Raw genomic sequence first — 21,654 nt, 5'->3', positions numbered from 1 at the left:
CCTTATGTTTACTTAGGTAGAGAAGAAGCCCTGAAAGCATTGGCTTATCATCAGTAAAGACTGAGAATTGATTGAAAAAAAACTCTGTTTAGAGATGTATCATTGGGATCAGTTAACCAATATTATGTGATGGTGACCAAATCTCATCATCCAGCTAGACGAAGTATCAAACATCTGGATGCTTTGGACATTTCTAGAGGCCCATTTTGGGAGCCAATATCTTTTACACATTGCGTTTCAAGGTCAGGATTTTAGTGATGTAGACATGGAGCATTACAAAACCCTGTCTAGCCTGATGTCCACTCCTTCAAAGAGTAACTCCCCATTCCCTAAATGTACATGTGTACCTAGAATTAAATGAAACAAGAAGATTAACGAGTTATGTTTGAGTTAAAGGAGCCCAGAGGCGTAATGAGGGCGGCCCACCTACCATATGTCATTTATAAGACAGGTATATTTTTGGGCTCCCTTAGGCACCAGGACTCAGATACAGCTGTTATCTCTGCATGCCCTATAGCAACTCCCTGGTCATGCTTACATTTTTGGTAGCTTAGTGGTCGGTCATTGACTATAATAGGCTATGTGGCCTCCAAAAAAAAAACAACCAGAGCCATAGGGAGTCGACTCATTATAGAGACATTGGTTACAGCTGTCAGATGTTCACCAATCGAACATTAAAGCCATAATCTAGGAATATGCTGTCTATGACTTTAATGAGTTAACCACTTTAATCTTTTATATACCAATACCCAAGCTCCTCTTCTGCCATCCAAAATGGCCACATCACTTCTCAGACTATATGATGCATAATGTGCATTTGGTAGCCCAACACACTTCCTGCTCCCTTTGGATTGGCCAACACTACTCACATGAGCAGAAGCTGGCCAATCCAGGAGCAGGACTGGACAGGTAGGAAAGGTCTTGGGCTAACGATGTACAATGTGAAGTGGTGCGGCCATCTTGAATAGTAGAATAGTGGCCTGAGAATTAGAGGATCTGCATCGAAGAAGAGGAAAGGGAGATCACTGTGTAAGTTTGCTTCCCAGTAAATATGTTTTTTTTTTCTCCTGAACTGGAGGGTCACTTTAAAATACAAAACCAAATTGCATCTAATCTACATGATGATGGAACAGTTCCTATCAGTGTCTTCACACCCAAGTTGATGGGGCTTAGGCGGTAATCATTTCTGAGATATATGTAATGAAGTTGAGGAGAACAATATTTAGTGTGAAGGATTATAGCTTAAAAGTCCAGTTAAATAGAGATAAAGTAGAAAAATTAGGCCGGGAGGACATTTTTGCAAGTTCAGCAGAGAAAGGAAGTGACCTGAAGAAAAGGCAGAGAGTTCATAAACTGCACAGAATTATGAGGAAAATAGATGAGATAAACAGCAAAGTAATAAATAGAAGGAGTATATTACTGAGAAAAGGAGGGGGAAGATGAAATCTCATCATCTCACTGCAAGAACAGCAGTATCTGAGAATTTGTTCTGAGTAATGGATTAAGAGGATTTTCTATGAAACACATTTATCCCCTTATTCCTGATCCCCAGGGATCAGACGCCCACTTATCACAACAGTGGTGGTCCCATGTCATCTCAGTCTTCTTCCACTCTATCTAACACTATGGGGCTGCCTGAGATATCCAAGTAAAATACTCAACTATCTTCAGTAGTCCAATAGAGTTGACTGGAGTGCCAGTGGACGTGTGTGTGACCAATGTGCCATTCAAAGAGGGAAACACGAGACCCCCAGTTTCATGATTGGTATTCCTGTGGATAGTGAATAAATTTTTTCGGGAGAGGGGCCTAAAGGAGTCTTATATAATAAAAAGGACAAAAAAAAACAACATACAGCAGGTGGCGCTATACAGATACATTTAATTGAAAAACTCTGTGGCTAAGCTAAGTTTTTAATTACAAAAGTATTCAGATCCAGCTGCTGGTATGAAAACTGTAGAATATTTTTCATGGGACAACCCCTTTAAGCAAGAAGCAGATAATTAAGTAAAAAATGTATATAGACAAGATCAGTTTCATTGACTCAACTGGGTGTATTTAAAGGAGTTCTCCATGATTAAAAACATGACTGCTCTTCTAGTAACAGTGCCGACCCTGTGTCCACAAGTCATGTGTGGTATAGCAATCTCCTTTACTTCAATTGAGCAGAGCTGTAATGCTACACACAACCCATGGGCAAGTGTGGAGCTGTTTTTGGAAGAAGGCAGCAATATACAGTCGTGGCCAAAAGTTTTGAGAATGACACAAATATTAGTTTTCACAAAGTTTGCTGCTAAACTGCTTTTAGATCTTTGTTTCAGTTGTTTCTGTAATGTAGTGAAATATAATTACACGCACTTCATACGTTTCAAAGGCTTTTATCGACAATTACATGACATTTATGCAAAGAGTCAGTATTTGCAGTGTTGGCCCTTCTTTTTCAGGACCTCTGCAATTTGACTCGGCATGCTCTCAATCAACTTCTGGGCCAATTCCTGACTGATAGCAACCCATTCTTTCATAATCACTTCTTGGAGTTTGTCAGAATTAGTGGGTTTTTGTTTGTCCACCTGCCTCTTGAGGATTGACCGCAAGTTCTCAATGGGATTAAGATCTGGGGAGTTTCCAGGCCATGGACCCAAAATGTCAATGTTTTGGTCCCCGAGCCACTTAGTTATCACTTTTGCCTTATGGCACGGTGCTCCATCGTGCTGGAAAATGCATTGTTCTTCACCAAACTGTTGTTGGATTGTTGGAAGAAATTGCTGTTGGAGGGTGTTTTGGTACCATTCTTTATTCATGGCTGTGTTTTTTGGCAAAATTGTGAGTGAGCCCACTCCCTTGGATGAGAAGCAACCCCACACATGAATGGTCTCAGGATGCTTTACTGTTGGCATGACACAGGACTGATGGTAGCGCTCACCTTTTCTTCTCCGGACAAGCCTTTTTCCAGATGCCCCAAACAATCGGAAAGAGGCTTCATCTGAGAATATGACTTTGCCCCAGTCCTCAGCAGTCCATTCACCATACTTTCTGCAGAAGATCAATCTGTCCCTAATGTTTTTTTTGGAGAGAAGTCTTCGCCTCACTGTGCGTGCAGATGCGCTCACACCTGCCTGCTGCCATTCCTGAGCAAGCTCTGCACTGGTGGCACTCCGATCCCGCAGCTGAATCCTCTTTAGGAGACAATCCTGGCGCTTGCTGGACTTTCTTGGACGCCCTGAAGCCTTCTTAACAAGAATTGAACCTCTTTCCTTGAAGTTCTTGATGATCCTATAAATTGTTGATTGAGGTGCAATCTTAGTAGCCACAATATCCTTGCCTGTGAAGCCATTTTTATGCAACGCAATGATAGCTGCACGCGTTTCTTTGCAGGTCACCATGGTTAACAATGGAAGAACAATGATTTCAAGCATCACCCTCCTTTTAACATGTCAAGTCTGCCATTTTAACCCAATCAGCCTGACATAATGATCTCCAGCCTTGTGCTCGTCAACATTCTCACCTGAGTTAACAAGACGATTACTGAAATGATCTCAGCAGGTCCTTTAAAGACAGCAATGAAATGCAGTGGAAAGTTTTTTGGGGGATTAAGTTAATTTTCATGGCAAAGAAGGACTATGCAATTCATCTGATCACTCTTCATAACATTCTGGAGTATATGCAAATTGCTATTATAAAAACTTAAGCAGCAACTTTTCCAATTTCCAATATTTATGTAATTCTCAAAACTTTTGGCCACGACTGTATTTCTAATTCTGAACCATCCCTTTAACAGAGTAATAGCACTTGTCAATGGGAAATTTGCATAGGCATGTCTGTTAATAATATGTACATAAACATTATATTGGCTGTCAGAATCCGATATTCATTAGAAGCTCAGTGGTTGTCATTGTGTCTTGAGTTTGAACTCAACCAAGGGCAACATCTACACTGAAAATTGCATGTTCTCCTCATGTTTCTAAGTACTCTGGTTTCCTCCCTAATTCCAAAAATATACTGATAGGATACTTTGGAGATTGTGGGTCAATGGGGACCGATAGTACTGATGGGAGTGATGACAATCTATGTCCTGCCCTATGGAGAAAAGTTGGTGCTATATAAATAACATGCATAAATCATGCAGAGATATGCAGCCCTACAGAGACTCTACTTATTTCCTTCTGCGGTAGCCTTTTGTAGGGCACTACTTCTCCTGTGCCAACCACTGAATGGCATGTAGTGCTCCATCTGGGTTTATCTGCATAGTGGGGAAGGCTAGGTTCACACCAGAACTTCAATGGAGGAGCTGGAGCCATCAAATAATGGTGACTAAAGGCACTAATTCATTGACTATAAGGTGATCCAACAGTTTTTCCTTTTCAAAACCTGGCATTTTACGAGACAAAATAACTCAGCATGCTGTACTATTTTATCTGGCATTTTTAACAAAATTTGTGACAGAGGCCCCCAAAGGAGCCTTCAGTGCAGATGAGACCATAGCCCTATGTCTTGACTTGTCCATTATTCTATTCTGTCAGACAAAATGGTTTAAATGGATTGAATAACGGGCACAAACTAAATTTCATACCATCATTCATTGACTTCAATGTTAAAAAGACCCAGAATGCTCCTTTCAGTTAGGTTTCCATTATTTTTGGTGGAAATAAAAGTACAATAGACAGGACTTCTTCTCCCGTCAAACTTAACTTAAATCTGATGGAACGGACACGTTGTATATCAGTCAATCGATGGTGGGTGGCAGATTACGTAGGTCTAACTCTGTATTAAATCAAACAATGTACCAAGTGCGATAAAGTATAAAGAATATCACAAGACACCTCAGAGTCCTCAAGATAGGTCATCATTATCAGATTAATGAGGTTCTAACACCCATCACTCCCACCGATTAGCAGTTTCAGGTTGCCGCAAAGCCAGAAACTACACAGCATACATTGCTGGAGGCAGATCTGTAGTGGCCAAGTTGGGATACTGCAGCTCAGTGCCCATTCAAGTGACTAGGAGCTGAGCTTCAGTATGCCTGCACTGGAAACTAAACAGTGGACTATGGAGGCTTCAGCTTCCGCTTTGTGCATTGTTAGCTTCCATCACTGTGGCTGACCAAAACAGCTGATCAGTGTGGGTGTCAGACCCTCACGACTGGATAATGATGACCTATCATAGGTCATCAATATCTGTAGCCCAGAGAACCCATTTAAGTATTTGTTTTTTGTACTGTTTTAGCAGTAGCAGCCTGCATACCCACCACATGTTCATTGCGATATTAATCATCATTTACATAAATTTCAGCTACCCAGTACTCAGTGGCTGTATTTTTAGCACCACATCACACCATACCAGCACCCAAAGCTTTCGGTAGATTTAATTATTAGCTATGTGATAAGCATGGACAAGGCATTGCGAGAATGAGTCACATTATAGGCGAACATTTCTATTGTAACTAGTACAATTCATGAGAAATAGATAAGAACAACACCTATAACAATGGAAAATTGCTGCTTCTTGACTCAAATTAAAAGTTTTGGTGGTATGAAAGATTTATCATAGTTTCCAGGGCATATTGAGAAATCATTCACCTCACAAGTTGATATCTTATATAAGACTTTTAGCACGTCTTTATAGAAGTTCTTCTGGTACACCGTCTTTCATCCAAATGAAATGCAGGCTCATCATATTTCTGTGGTTTTCACCATCCCTGGAGGTTTGTCAGACAATTTACCTGAAGGTATGAGATGGAGTTTCACACAAGCAACATGAGATTTTGTTCTGCATGAATCTTGGTACTGAACAAGATGTGCACATTCTTACGGAGGTATTGTCTGCTCCAGGCCAATTAGTAGCCAGGCTTTACCCTCATTGAATATTGACTTTCGACATGTAGAGGAATTCAGAATAAAATGCCCAAAATTGGCAGTTTAATAAATGTTTAGCTGTTCCTGAGCAGTAGGTTCAGGTGTCCACCCTAAAATGACATAGTTTTTAAAGGATCACTGAGATTTTGTAAAACTTTTGATACGTAATATCAAAGGTTTTGATTGGTGGGGATCTGATCACTAAGACCTGCACCGATTGAAGGAGAAGAGAGAAGCGCTTGCATATCAAACACTCTCTTCATACTGCAGAGGATGGAATTGAGACGGGCCCATAGACTTCTACTCAGCCCGTCTCCTAAGCATCACCTCCTTATTCTGGCTATATGTTTATGAGAATTCTAGGTGGAAAGCACTGGCTCCTTGACTTGAAAAAGATCATTTGCAGACGGCAGGAAGAACAAAGTCGATTTTCTGCACATTAATGGGTGTAATTTCAAGTAATTTTACAGAATAAACTGTTATGTTGCTGTACATGGGGAATAACACTTTTCTGGGCACAATATGATTTGTATCTGGCATATTCTGGTGTCATGTCTGCCTATACACAGAAAATGGAGAAACAGGGGCTCCAGCTCCATAAATCTCTGTAGCACATCCTGAGAAACAAGAGCAGTAATGGAGGACATTACACAGCAGTGCTGGGCAGTTCAGGCTATGTATGTACACCTTTGGGGGCAATTTTTTATGATTGCATTTTATTCATTTTGGGCTTAAAGTCATCTTTTCAATTGGTCTTTATTTTTAAAAAAATATTCAGCAGGTTTGACATAAAGGGTTAACTTCCACCTAGCTGTGAGAATTGTCATCTAATAATCCTTATCTCTAAATAACTAATAGCTCAAATACACTTATTGAAGCCACATTCTTATCAGTAAGATTAGAATTGAGTTATAATGAGTGTTTAGGAGGTCAGAGATCAGACATAAGGAGCCGGCAGCTGAGCTGCCTGACGGAACACAGTAAAAACACAGTAAACACACAGATCTTGCTACTAGAGAATCTCAAGGCTGAAGGGGCTGAACATTTTTAAGACCAATTTGTAAAAATGATTTTTAGCTCAAAAAATTTACAATTCAATAATAAAAAAATTGCCCCAAAGGTGTACATAACATTAAAATAAGACAGTAAATCACTTACAAACCAGCGCCAATGTTTCTGTCAGTTTATATTCCTCTGCCTATGCCCAACAGCCTCCCCTATCCATAGACCTCTGTGTAATATGATCCTTCAGTGAGCATGCAGCCTGTCTTCACTAAAACAAGATTGGAAAAGTGAAATAAGAGTTTGTGAAGAGAAGGGGATGGGCAGCAGGAGAGGACCCTGATAAGATGAGAAAGAAGCATCTTTCTCATATAAGATATGTTTCTTGTATTCACCTGTTTATAAAAAAAATAATTAAAGACACTTACTCTGTAAAGAGAGTCCACATGATTATGGGATTAAAATCAAACTATAAAGTCCATGTACAGCTAGGAAGGAAAGCTAAGCTCTGAGCCATAAGACTTATGTGGTCTTACATAACATATACACTGTCCCTCCAACATGAAGAAATACTGATGGCACTCACCATAGTTGTCCAAATAGTCTTTATTTTCTTCCAAAAGATTTGCAATAGCAGCAGGGGTGCACTGCGCCACACAGGCACTAGAGGCGGCATGTTGCCCATGTGGCGCTCTGCACTCCTGCTGCCATTGTAAATTTTTTGGAAGATAATAAAGACTATTTGGGCAACTATGGTGAGTGCCATCAGTAGTCTTCATGTTGGGGTTTCTCCGTGAACTGTGCCCGTGAGATAGAGCACAAGCATTAGTCCGTAAGAGGCTATACTCCTACCACCCTTTTCCCTTTCTTTATCTTGACGGATATCCTGGCGTTGAGCAGGGCCATCCAGTGCTCCTCTATACATTTTTGAATAGCAACTGTCCATGCCTCTGGAGGGTTACTAGATACAAAACTGATACTGATTTACAGCAGAAATATAATGAAATGCATGTATAATAGACATTAATGATAAGATGTAATATTCCTAATCAGCACTTACATTCCACTAAGTAAAGTTAATTATTTTGGGACAGAGCCTCAGATGTAAGACAAGGCGTCAGCAGGTAATCTTATTAAATAAATTATTTGTGAAATCACGATGCACAGCATGGAACAACATAGATCTGTCTCTATGTCCTTCACACCCTGCTGGGACTGCTTTCATCCTGTGAGTTCAGTTATGCAGATCTCTGAGATCTAACCAAAAATATTAAAGATTTGAAAAATTACTTCTCCATCTGTCACAGATAGCAATGATGAGAATAAAGCTAATGACTCAGCGGTAGGAGCTTATTAAGAGCTGGATGCATCCACTTGCCTTTCACCGCCTTCGATCGTGGAAGCCAAAAACAACACAAGGAAGCAGTCATGTGAACAAGTCACGTGGCCGCCAACATCTTACATGGAAGATGCCTGGTCTGTATTTTTGCACCACCAATACCGCAGCCATCACTATAAAATTTGGGGGAGGTACAAAGTCATGTATGCTTCCATTTAGCATACATGACTGTTTATGGTATTTTTTTTTAGAAATGTCAGTCTAAATTGACCAACCCCATCAAGGCGCTGCCCGACACCTCTACCTTGAGAAATAAAGGATTGTTTGTGCATGTTGAAAGTCAGAGGACAGTCAGGATACCACAAGACACCTTGAAAGGACAACCAGTCTTGCAGAAATCGGTGGGTTTGGCCAACATCCATCTAATGTGCATAGCCACCCTCTGTATGGCGTATGAGGAACCATAATATATAACTATCCGTGTGTTAGGGTACTTTCACACTTGCGGCAGAGGATTCCGGCAGGCAGTTCCGTCACCGGAACTGCCTGCTGGATCCGGCAATCCGGACACAAATTGATGGCATTTGTCAGACGGATCTGGATGCAGACAAATGCATTGAAATACCGGATCTGGCTCTCCGGTGTCATCCAGATAAACGGATCCGGTATTAAATTTTTTAGCATTTTTAAAGGTCTGAGCATGTGCAGACTGGAAAGCCGGATCCGTTTTGCCGGAACACTTAATGCCGGATCCGGCACTAATACACTTCAATGTAAATTAATGCCGGATATGGGATTCCGGCAAGTCTTCAGTATTTTTGACCGGAGAGAAAACTGCAGCATGCTGCAGTATTTTCTCTGTCCAAAAAACGTAAGAGGAACTGAACTGATGCATCCTGAACGGAATGCTCTCCATTCAGAATGCATTAGGATAAAACTGATCAGTTCTTTTCCGGTATTGAGCCCCTAGGACGGAACTCAATACCGGAAAACAAAAACTCTAGTGTGAAAGTACCCTTAGGATATGAAAAGTTAAACCAGTACCCAAATATTTGTCATCATTAGGTTTGTTTCACCTACAGGGATATTGGTGCACTGGTTTTTTGTGGCAGACATTTTTGAAAAGGGAAAAATGCAGCCATATTGGTTGTCACTTTTGAATTGGTTTTAATTTCAAGCAAATCTATTAATAAAATGTGAGTTATATACCATCAATTTCTAGATAATTTGAAAGAGGCCTGGGTGGGTAGTACGTAATATCACTTTTGCATAAAGATCTAGATTTATTTTACTTAGACCAGGATTGCTACCAGAACCTGGAACCATTACTTCAAGTTGCTGGAGATTACAGAAAGTCATAGGGCAAAGGCAACTTGGGCAAAAGGAGACCAGAGATAATGTAATGCTGAATGCAAGGTATCAGAGGAGAAAGAGACACTCAACACCAGGCAAAACACATAACTATTTTTTGGTTTTGCCCTAAGTTACACACCAATCACACCACCAAACAGGTTGATTTTCTCAATAACTTATAATGAATTACTGTATTTCCCACACTATAAGACACACTTTATTCCAAAAGTGTGGGAAAATGTCAGTGTGTACTATAATGGCAATACTAATGAGCGCTTCCATTATGTAAAGTAGGATGGGGAGCAGTGTATATAATGGGTGCTGGCTTTACTCATAGCTCCCTGGTCTTATGAGGATTGGGAGTCTGATGAAGATTGGAGGTCTGATCTGATGAATATTGGGGGTCTGATCCAAATGAATCTTCCGAATCTGAGTTTTTTTTTAATATTTAGGTTGAATTTCGATGTTGTATATTTATTGGTAAAATGGTATTAAACAGCAAAAAGGAAAAGCTAAGTTTACAGTTATCAAATGAAGCCCCATTACAATCCTTGATATGAGTAACCTAACTTGAATTTAATGTATTTTTTTTTTGCTTTCTAACAGTTACTTATTACTATATAATAAATTATTAAAAATCATATTATCTATCAGTTCACAGCCATTCTCATTTACAACCTTTTTTCTTGTTTTTATCGATCAGTTAAGCTATTAAAAATATTCAAAACATATTCCAGCAGTCTAGAGTCCTGAAACCAGTAACAAATTTGCATACACACATTAGCCAAACTGGGTAAATTCATCAGTTCCGTAGCAGCTTAACCCTGGACCATAAGTGACCATATGGCAGCTGTTTTTCAGCCAATAGTTAGAGGCACAAATACCACCCTCAGGACAACGTCAAGATCTAAGTAGCTTGGTGGACAAATGGATCTAGCAGCCCACTAAATTTTGGTTGTAGGAATATTTACGGCACTCCAGTCAAGATATATGCAATTCTTTTTAATCACCAAAGAAGTGTTTACATCACTTATTATTCCATACGGTATTATTTATATCCAGGAATAGAACAAAAATATTAGCCACATTGTATTCCCCGAACGTTTCGGTCTGAATTAGACCTTTATCAGCGGGATCTCATTGGTGGCAGGAGGGTGTACGCTATCCTGGATGTATAAATAAATTTTGTTTGTCAGCATCTTTTCTTAATCTTCAACAAGTCATTGAGAGCAGATGGTGGTGAATTTGGCAGAGACCATTTTAAGAGCAGCTATTATCAACCCTATTAGGGGCTCATGCACACAAATGTTGTTTGGTTCTGCATCCGAGCCGCATTTTTTTTACGGCTAGGATGTGGACCCAATTAATTCAATGGAGCCGCAAAAGATGAGGACAGTACTCCGTGTGCTGTCCGCATCCATTGCTCCATTCCGTGGGGCCGCAAAAGAAATAAAACAAGATTAGGCATTTCTATTATGGGTGACCCGTTCCGCAATTTGTGGACCGCAAAACACGGCGCGGTTGTGTGCATGAGCCCTTAAACTAAATTTGCTGTCTGCTAGGATGGATCTTGCTGATTAAAATGATAAATGAATTGATAAGCGGGTTCTACTGGGTACAGAAATCCCATAAATGACCATTCACCAGTAAGCCCTAAGCTACCTAAGCAAAGTTAAAGTCCAGCAGTATTACACAAAGATGAAATAACGTCCGTTTCCACAGCTATTAGCCACCTTTTCCAGATCTTGTCAAACTTTTCAGGCTTGTGTGCAGCATACCATCTTTTCTTTTCATAGTTGCAAACTTTGAAAAATTCTTCGAACCAATGACTCAATGTCGGTGGATCCTTTTGGAGCCAACGTCTTGGAACTAATATCTTAGCCACATTTAGGATAAAATTACACAGGTCTGACTTCACACCTTGTTGGTGTGTATTATACAAATTAAACAAGACCAAATTCACAGACAAAGCAACTTCTGTATCAAATACCTTATTGATTACATTATATATGTCATTCCAGAAAGGGGTAAGAGAGGGACATGTGTACCAAATGTGCTCGTAATTACCAATGCCTTGTCCGCATCTCCAGCATACATTGGAAAGTTCTGGATTGTATCTTTTTAATAACACTGGAGTCCTGTACCATCTAGTGGTAATTTTATATTGAAGTTCCTGGTAGTTGTATGCTGGAGAATTGGAGAATGCATTATTGAGAATTGCCAATTTCTGAGTTTCAGAAAGCTTATGTTGGAGTTCTTTGTTCCAACTGTTGAAAAATCCCGGTTCACTAGAGGGAGTATTAATCAGTTCATAACACTTCAAAAGTATATGGGGCGTAGGAGTTTTTAAAGAGATTAATTTAAGCCACCAATTGTTTTCGCATGAGGGTGGGTTGGGGACCTCAAAGTTTTTTAGAAAGTGCAGCAACGTATCATATTGCTTATTAGGAATATCCTGGCAAGAAATAAGCATGCCTAGTTCTGATTTTCCTATCGGTCTCCCCTTGACCCATAGCGCCTTCATAGGAATCACATCCCCCTTAGCGCTACTCTTCAACTTGTTATGCCAAAATAACCAAGAGGTTGGGATTATGCAAGTGATTGGTGATTCCTTGAATAATTCCGGAACAAAGTGTGAGACTGAGTTTATTGAGTGCCATTTCCTAGTTGTTTCTTTAGTTATTAGATTTTGTAAGCCTTTGAGCCTTTTTGGAAGCTCCTTTAAGTAAGATAGGACATTGTAATATATGCTGATTGATGGTAATGTCGTGCTGCTGATCACTAATCCTGTTCCCCTTCCCTATCCTATTACCCTTCCCATTTTTCCATACCCCTCTTAATTATTTTGAGGCTGATCTGTATGGTCTACATTAGCGTTTTGCTTATGTTTTCCTTGCTATTATGTATGTGATTTGTTCAGGTTGCTCAGTAATCTAATATGTTCTTATGTAAAAATAAAAATAAGTGTAAAATTCTAATAAAACACGTAATTTACACAGAAATCCCATAAATGTGCAGCGCAGGTTTTAATGAGTCGGTTTACAGGCGCCATGTTGCTGTGGAACAGCGTCTGGTGTTGTAAAACAGCTACTTTCTGACCATGCGTCTTTTATTTTTCTATCAATGGAGCTGTATGGGGGCTTATTTTTGGTGGAATAAGTTGCCATTATCATTGCTTCTATTTTGGGGTATACACTACTTTTTGGAAAGCAGGATAAAGAAAGAGCAGATTGTCTGCCATTGCATTTTGGGTTTTGCTATTGCGGCGTACATGGTGTGTGAAACATAACATGTTATATATCTTTACTCTGCTGATCAGTATGATTATAGGATTGATATAGTTTTTTTTTTTTACATTACAAAAAAATCATGTTTTTTGCATCAACATATATTTTATCAAACATTTTCTGGCAATGGTCTTGTGTAAGGACTCCCTTTTGAGGGATGAGGTGAGGTGGGGTTTTCATTAGTACCATTTTGGGGGGCATTCAACTTTTTTGTTGCTCAATATTTTTGTTTGGTGAGGTGACCAAAAAATGGCTGTTTACCTGACGGAGTAGATCATGTGATATTTTTTATAGAGTCAGTCATTACAGATGCCTCAATACCTAATATGTCTATTCTTATTTATTTTTTATTCAATAGTAAATTCGTTGACAAGAGAAAACAGTAATTTAATTTTTTCATTTTCAGAAACACATTTTATTCACTTTTTTTTTTATTATTATTTTTGCCTCACTAGGGGAATTGAAAATTTTGGGGATCTGATCCCTTTTACAATGCATTACAATACATAGTATTACATTGACAGGTTGCCTATGAGACCCAACCTGGGGCCTGGGCCTCAAAGGCCTCTGCAGCTGCCAGGCCCCAGGGCTTTTGTAAGGCAATGGGCTGCTTTAGCTACAATCGGCACCCGCTTTGTGGAGAGCCGATGGGTCGAGAGAGGGAGCTCCCTCCCTCTCCAAACCACTTAGATGCGGCCGTCATCATTGATGGTGGCATCAAAGGGGTTAATTCACCAGCATCAGGGATGTCATGGGATACAGCAACCTGTTACTGGAAGCCAGGCCCCTGCCGCTGATTGTGCCCGCTCTACACGTACCCCTTCCCGACCATCATACAGCGCTGCAGGAAGTGAGTTCCCATCCAGCACAGTACGCTGATCGAGACGGGGTTTAGTGAAGAAATATGTCCTTTCTTCTACATTTCTTTGCAGAGGAGGAGCGTATGTTTTATGTCTGTTCCATAATTGCCATATTTTTCTTTTCCTAAAACCTTCTTGATTTCTCAAGTCCTTAAACTCTATGCGGAGGTGAATTGCTGTGTTTGTTTGCAGCATAACAGCTTGTGTTGGCAGGAGAAGACAATTAAATACTGGTAAAGATAAAAAATGACTTATGCTATCTCAAAGATGTAATAGCAATTGGTATGCATCCTTGAACATCTCAAGTAAAATATACAAGATTCAGTGCTTGATGGGTGGATGATTTTTACAGATGCAGCTTCTGTTTATCTCACTGCAAGTAAGCCATAATGACAGTCTGACCCCATATTCCTATTTTACGGCCTTCTCTTTATTGCAGCTGAAAGTCTTAGTGGATAGTATAGCAATATAGACTGAGTCTGACTTATAGAACTCTTATTTTTGAAAATGGCATTTGTTAAAGGATCCCTCCAACCAAAACATATACACCGTGTTATTCCTATTCATGGCAGGAGAGGGCGGTAATACAAGGACTCAAGGAACACCAAAACGATAATCCCCCTTGGGCCCTGAACCAGGTATAACACAGTGTATCAGTTTTTTTCTTGAGTGTTCCTTAAAAGAAGACCTATCACCTCTCCTGGCGTGTCTGTTTTAGCATCTACTTGCATTCTCCATGTAAAAACAAATCTATTCTATTCTTATACTATACTGTCATTGCATTATTATTATTACTACTCGAAGGTTAGGAATTAATTGCGAGCAGACTGCAATAAAGGTCGACCTGGGTTTTACCAGTTGGGGGTGTGTCCCTGTAAAGTCTGCAGCACTGAATGGAAAGAGTAAGATGCACCTGCTACTGGTAACACCCATCTGAACCATCATTGAAAACTGCTAGCAATTCATGTATAACTTCTAGAAGGAATAAAAAAAAAAGGAATAGCACAACACAGAATAAGAATAGATGCTCCCCAATCATTATTACATAGGGAATGAAAGTAGTTACTAAAACAAATGGGTCCGAAAAGGTGACTGGTCCTCTTTAAGTTGCCTTCACATCAAATTGTGCTAGTAAAAACATCTTCAGCATGGCTCCTTTTATGCTGAGGACAACTTACTTGGTAGATAAAGGATAAAAAGTTTCTTAGTAAATGTATTTATTGACGTACTCATAGGCATTATATGCTTCAGAGCGATAAATGATGCCAAGATGATCACTCACAGTCAATATGTTTGAGCAGTGTCCCATGCCAGCCGAGAAGACTGATGGCTTTTGGAATAATTTGGAATGTTACATTTTAATCAATCAATAATATATTAGAGATGTAATTGTCATATGGTCTGATCCTATAGCTAGGAGAATGGGCTATGAGTTGTCATTGATGATGGATAGCTGATAAATGTTAGATCATTGGAGTTTGACCACTGGCACCTCCACAATCTCTAGAATCAGTGTGGTGGTCCAATAACTCGCTCCCTCATTCTCTCATCCCTTGGGGTGTAGCTAAAGGCTCATGGGCCCTGGTGCAACAGTTCACTTTGGGTCCCCTTCCCTTTGTGGCAAGGGGCAAGGAAGCACATAGGCTTTTTTTCTGGATGAGGCAAAAATTTAAACGAAACCCCTTCCCCATTCCAAATTCTTGACCTAAGCCCTTCCGTCCATCCAGAAATGTAACTTGAACATTCTGGGCCCCAGTGCAAAATCTATAGCCCTGCCAGCATGCACTTTCTATAATACCAGTGTGTTCTTATGTGGCACAAGGGTCTTTGGGCCCCCTCAGGCTCTTGGGCCTGGTAGCGACTGCCACCTCTGCACCCCCTATAGCTAAGCCCTTGCTCATCCCCCAGCTACACGACTGTGGCCAGGAGGAGTCTGAATAGAATGGCAGTCAAATATGTGTCCTGTCACCCAAGTCAAATTCTATGGTACTGACAAGAACAGCCCAAAAATTGGATAGGTGATAGATGCTTTTAGCTGAATTACCCTTTTAATAACCTTGGAAAAAACAAACAGTAAGTAGATTGTAGACTTCATTGATCAGCTGTTAGGTGGCACTGTATGGGCCTACAAATTAACGCTCAAGGAACTATTTCTATGACCATTTCTCAAGGAGACTATTGCAGAACATGTATCTGTTTCTCAGCAGAAGAATTTAACATCTGGTAGATCAGCGGAAAAAAAGAGAAGATTTAAAAAAAACGAGTTGGAAATATGGAAAGAGCACATAATGTTCCTGGCACCAGCTCCCTGCCCTTTCTGATCCTGGTCTGCGTTGCACCACTAGGCTCCCTCAGTGTCAATCTGGTTTGACATCGCTGTAGCCAATCACTAGCCATGGCGGTGACCAACTCCCCTAATGGCACTACAAATGGTCACATGATGCGAGGGAATCCGACCTCTGCAGCAGCCAGTGATTGGCTGCAGCCATGCCAAACAGGATGTTGACATCATAGGAGCCCAGTGGAGAAGAAGGAGTGGGGAGCCAACGTTAGGAAGCTCAAGAAGCAGTAATCTTTCCTTTACAAAACCTGCCAAATGGGTAGGACCTCTATTCTTGGACAACCCTTGTAACGTTATTTGGCACTAAACCCGTCACAGAGTGATACATCTGTCAAACTGAATGGGGAGAATGTGGTGCATTACAATCCAGAAATGTGTAACAGACTGACTTATTGAGTCAAGGCAAAGGCTAAAAGTTCAAACTCTTCTACTTTTCTTTGACCATGTTATCTTCAAGATGACAATAGATATGTTTTTCACAACTGGTTTATAACCCTATTGTTCCTGAACAAGGATCTTCCCAAGTCCTCTCCTACCTGCTTTTTGGTGACACTGTAACTGGACAATGCCACTGGTAACCATGATGGAACCTTATAATAATATAAGATGTCCTCTTGGATCATGAATGTTAATAAAGCTGGCCAAACACATTAAAATGTTGTTGGCTGAATGATTTTTCGACCGTCAGCTATCTCTCTCAAACCTCTCCGACATAAACATACATGCTTGCCTGAGCGCATATGTGTTGTCAAAGGGGAGAGAGGACAAGGCCACTGGCAGGCATATCTGGCAGCAGCTTATCTCCTGGAAGAGCAAATGATTTGGGCGAAGAAATCCTTATCTCTCTCAATATTATTTGTCAGGAGAGAGTTTTGAGCTCCTTATACACATAAGATTGTCACCTGAATCCACCATTTTTGGTAGGTTTGGCAAACGATACACTAATGTTTATGTGGACCTTTAGTTACATAGTTTATAAGTTTGAAAAAAGACACAGGTCCATGAATTCCAGACTATAATTCGGTTGTGTTAATCCAGAGAAAGGCAAAAAACCCTATGAGGTGGATGCCAATTACCAGAGGGGAAAATTTCTTCTAGATATCAAATCTGTCAATCAGAATAAATAGAGAGCAATACGCCATCTCCACAAATCTAGAAACACTACCTTCAAGAAGGGAGTCCAGGACCTAATTGAACTTTTGCAATGAACAACCCATCTTAACCTCCTCTGACAGGTGTTGATGGTAAAACCTAAGGGTCTGTTTTTGAAAAGCCCATATAATTTATGATTCATCTATAAAAGTGGCCTCAATGGTCTAGTACACGAATAGCACTAAACCTGTTTATGAAGTAGCCCCTCAGTCAAGGGCTTTGACAAATATGCGAAATGCTTCCACAGCTTGATGACTTAAGAGATACACAAAGCTTGATTTCACAACATGTAACATATTGGGTGGGACACCCTGAAGTCTTGATGACCTGGCATACTGTCTCAACGATGTCTCCAATTAATGGTATATGCCATAGATGTCACTGTGTATCCAATGTAGACTATTTTGTGTATCTCTAACATTTGTATTTATTGATAGTATATGAGAAAACAACATGAGTGTATTCAGATGGCCATAATATGGACTGTTTTGAGCTCCATTTACCTCCACAAAACCCCAAACCCCACTGTTCTTCTATACCATACTTAAATCACCCTAGGGTGATCTTAGTTGATCTCAGTGGACCTGTGTGATGTTCAGATATTGCAGATGTAATAAAGATGCTAGACATGTGGCCTTATTGCAGACTGAATCTAGCCCACAGCTATGGTCACATTAGTGTCACACTAGTTTCTAACAAATTGAAGCACCAACCATCTTCTGTGATAGATTGGAGACTATATAATTCCATTTGATGACACTGGCCACCATAAGTCCCATTGCAATTCCCGGGGCTCTTACCGGAAACCTTTTTCTATAACAATGGTAAAATCAAAGCAACAGAACCTTATTTCTTCTGACAAAACAATTGCACAACTTGCATAGACCTGAAATAACCTACTTCATTGTATCCAGAAAAGTAAGTTACTTAATAACCAAACTTAGTACAGCAATTGATTGAGGAGGACGCAAGGGTGACACAGGGGCCCCCGAGAAGACAGTAATTAGTAAATATTAAAGTAATATGCTAATGAGACCGAGAACAGAATTATAAACAAAAGATTATGAGGAAAAAACAAGTAGTGAACAGACACTGAGGCAAAGGAAATAACAAAATTACAATGCTATATGCGTCTGTTACTCATAAAGCTGAAGTTAATTGTGCATCATCTATTCCTGACAGTGAAGAATGAGAATGGTTTGTAAACAGTCATACAATTAAAGAGGAAGAATTACACAAACATCTTTTCATTTTCATTCCTAATCTCCAACTAGCAGAGGAAAGAGCCCTCCATGGTGAGGCTTCCCACAAGTATCAAGAATAATGCATTCTGGTTTTCAAACACTGAAACTCAAACAACTTAACTTAATTTTCAATGAGCTGCTTGAAGGGGTTGTCTACTTCCTAAATAAAAAAAAATCAATAAATCATCGATAAATTGTAATAATTTTTAAATTAAATAGACCCTAGTGGCAACTGATTATCTCCAAAGGCAGGTTTTTCTCTTGGATAATTGGGGCCCATGGTATCAGAGTCTGAGCCGACCGAAGGATACCATGGTAATGTTGGCCAATCTGACCCTGGAAGTAATGTCCATCTAACTGATCTCCTGCTGACCTTGTTTTATCGCTTCCTAGGTCCTACATAAGTCCTACACCAATATCACTTCTCAGGCCAATCACTGGGTGTATCAGTGATATGACATTGCCATTGAGATCATTACTGTAGTCTTTGATTGGCTGCAGTGGTCATATGTCCATGTCACCAGATCATCACTGGAGCAGGAAGGACGTAGACCTGAGAAATATTTGAACAGGTGTGGTATTGAAAAAGGGACTTTACTTTCACTTCAAATTATCATAAAATAGTAAAAAAAAAGTACCACCACTCCAGTGCCGCTGTTGAGGTCCCAATCACTCCAGTCTCTGCTGGACCTGAAGTGATGACATCATGTTGATTGCTGCCAATCATAGACCTTAGTTATTCAAGCACACATGACTGCTGAGACCTATGAATGACTGCAGAATTCTGTTATGATCTACCCACCCACTGACCTTTTTAAAGGGAATGTATGAGAAAATGGCCTATTGTGTATATGATGATTTAAGTTAAACATATTTTTTTAATAATTTTGTAATTTCCATGATACAATCTATATTAAAATTAAATCCTAACTCCTGCAGTTTCCATACTGACCACTGAGCCTAATAACAGGCTGACACCTCTATAGGCATTACTTTTTCGCAGTCATTTAATTATCTTCAAGGGCAGGATTACAATGAAAGATATCAGTAATGTATAAAAACACAGAAGCACACCATTCACAATAAGGGACAATCACAATTTATCTACTCCCCTTCCCTGCACAATGATCTCTGCATAGGTTGCAGAGCATGTCTAGACAACTCTCCCATAGGAGTCAATAAACATCTCTTGACTATTGTGCCTATGGGTCCATGTGACTGCTGTAAAGCATTTCTCTATATGCTGTTAACAGCAGCTCAGGCAAGATGGCCACCCCCATAATCATGGTCGACAGAAAATATAATAAAAAAAAAGATAACATCTACAATCAGATAATAAAAACAGATTAGAAATAATGAATATTTATCAGTTTCTGGGTTTTATTAGTAAAAACAATGTAGGTGATAAATTCCCTTTAATTAAATGTTTTAACTTCATCTGGCGTTTGCACTCAAGAAAGGCCTTGTCACAACAATATTATGTATTCTATTACAAAATGTATGTCATGACAACAAATACTCTACCACTGGAGAATCATCTTATAGAAGTGACTTGCTATTTGTATTACCTGCCGTGTGTTGACAGTAGATCAGCGAGGAGGGAAACTGCACCTGTCTCCGATTTTTGATAAAGCTCGGTTTGGGGGTCTATAGAAAATTGATTGTTGATGTTGCCACTCCATGGAGGGCAAGACTTTGCCAAGTACTAAACATAGGATGCCACATCTAATGAATGTGATCGCTCATTGCCATATTATTATTGTTACTACATGGTTAGATTAGCTTTCTTTCAACTGCGCTTGCTAGGATCCCCCTCTCTTTACTACAAATCTGATGAGGAAAGTTGAGTGTGGATGCCATGGCGGCTCTGAGTTGGATAAGGACATTGCTCCCATCTTGTACCGCAGAGCTGGACACATGTTAAATGATTGCCCTAAGGCAGAGCTAAATCACACAGAAGAGCAATGAGCCAGCAAACCTGGATGAGTGGAACGACAGAAGAAACACAGACGCTACATAGGGATGCAATCTGTACAAGTACCCATAAAATGGTCCTGCACCATGAGAAAAAAACACATTGAAGATAAAAACGGCAAGGACACTGTGAAGAGATCAATGAAGGTCATAGCTGACAAGTTACGTAATGAAAAAAATTAGAGGAATTCACTTCATCTACCAAGGAAAACCACAGAAATTTGAGATATTAAATCAAGAACAGCCTTGCAAAATCACTAAAAGAATGAAGTGAACGGGTGAAGTAATGCAGACGGTTGACCCAAGGACAGCAGATCTACTCAATGGGGGCTTCTAACATTTTAATCATGAAATACTTTATTTCCAGCAAAGTTCCAATAACTGAACAGTCTGCCAAATAAATCATTTCAATCCTACTGCAGTTATGTTAGATCCTGAAGCATATGTGGAGGTTTAATTAACACTAAAACTGAATAGGTGGCAGAACTGCTGTGATAATTAGGGAGCTGGCTCCAAACATTGTTTGATCAGGAACAGGCACTATGTATTTGAACATTTAACAACATTTCGAGAAATATTGTCACACAAATAATGGCCTATTCTTTAGCTAATGTTGAGAAGTTAGTAGCTTCCGGGGGAATATTATAAGCTTTCATTTCTTTTAAAACCTGAAATGTAATAAAGTTCCAATAAAGTTATGGCTAGAGAATAAAACTGCAGAGGAACCAATCACAATATTCTCACATCTGGGGCTTCAAGTACTTTATGAAAGTAAGTGATTAGTGAGGTTTTATTTGGACCCCACAGAGTGGAATGACGTGTACCTAAAAAACAGGGCTTTGAATAGAGTGCTTCAAAGAAAAGCTACAAAATGTGTTATAAAAAGGACCATTTATAGGACATGAAAATGTTTCTGGAGAGTTTTCGGTGACTGAAGTTACAGAATCAAAGTCTGAAGAACCTCTACTTCTATATTTCTACTTCCTTTGCTTTGGTATAGGTAATCTAGCTATGGGGGCATTGTGTGGATCTTAGTGTGGGACTGTCCTGCTAAACTACCAGAGGTCATTTCCCTTACACAGTAATGGCCATTGCATCCAGCAGAAGACAACCCCATTGGCAATGACTTTGGAGCCAGCTAATAACAGGCTTTAGTAGTGATGTAGCAACAACCAGCACGACAGCTGAAGTCAGGCATTGGGGGAGATTTATCAAAATTGGTGTAAAGGAAAACTGGCTTAATTGTCTATAG

General features: G+C 39.8%; 1 protein-coding gene across 1 annotated transcript in view; it reads right to left on the bottom strand.

The window, feature by feature from the left end:
• PTPRT (protein tyrosine phosphatase receptor type T) overlaps positions 1–21,654 on the bottom strand; it is a 429,759-nt gene that overhangs the window by 249,155 nt on the left and 158,950 nt on the right. The gene's annotated exons all lie outside the window — the stretch shown is intronic.

Source organism: Bufo bufo, chromosome 6 (genome assembly GCF_905171765.1).
Source record: "Bufo bufo chromosome 6, aBufBuf1.1, whole genome shotgun sequence".
NCBI lineage: Eukaryota > Metazoa > Chordata > Amphibia > Anura > Bufonidae > Bufo > Bufo bufo.
This window is presented reverse-complemented; position numbering and strand designations above follow the sequence as displayed.